At 38.9% G+C, this 709-nt stretch overlaps 1 pseudogene; it reads right to left on the bottom strand.

Annotated features, from left to right (window-relative positions):
- Nucleotides 1-361: 361 nt before the first annotated feature.
- LOC134968351 (5S ribosomal RNA) lies at nucleotides 362-479 on the bottom strand (annotated as a pseudogene).
- Between the last annotated feature and the right edge of the window lie 230 nt (nucleotides 480-709).

Below are 709 nucleotides of genomic sequence, written 5' to 3'. Positions count from 1 at the left end.
ACAAAATGTTGTTAAATGGCTATACTATAGTCTTAATAACTCAAATCAAAGGAATATTTTCGATATAATAACGATAAAGATTGGCTTAATGGTTCTGTGAGCGAAAATATATGGGTGTCTCCAAAAAATTATTATTATGAAAATCATATATATTAGTATGAAAATTTTCTCCCTGAAATTGTGACAATTTGACTTGTGGTGAAAATATCACAGAAAGAAAAAATCAAAACAAATAACCAAATAATAGATTGTACCTGGCTCTACTCAAATTTCTGAGAGTATTAGGGATTTACAAGAAAAAAGGGGGAGAAAAGAAGGAAGGAAATAATCCTAAGTCCTGTGTCCTGGGTTTGGATAAAAATACCTGCAGTACCCGGTATTCCCTGGTGGTCTCCCAACCAGGTACTGACCTGGCCCACAGTGCTTGGCTTCCAAGATCAGACGAGGTTGGGCATACTCAGTATGGTCTGACTGCAGGTAGATATATCCCACACCTGATGACACCAGGAACTTTGTATCCTAGATTCTGAGAGAGTTTCCCAGAGTTTTCTTGTGGAGGCCCATAATTTTGTAATGATGTGATGAGCGCTCCTGAATCTGGAAAAAAGTAGTGTCAAATGTCCTCTGATATTCTCCCACACCTGAGAGATAGCGTAAGGTCTGCCGGGTCTTGATTTCAAGGGCGGGATGTTTAGGTGCCACCTCTTTT

Source organism: Pseudophryne corroboree, chromosome 10 (genome assembly GCF_028390025.1).
Source record: "Pseudophryne corroboree isolate aPseCor3 chromosome 10, aPseCor3.hap2, whole genome shotgun sequence".
In the NCBI taxonomy this organism is placed as follows: domain Eukaryota; kingdom Metazoa; phylum Chordata; class Amphibia; order Anura; family Myobatrachidae; genus Pseudophryne; species Pseudophryne corroboree.
This window is presented reverse-complemented; position numbering and strand designations above follow the sequence as displayed.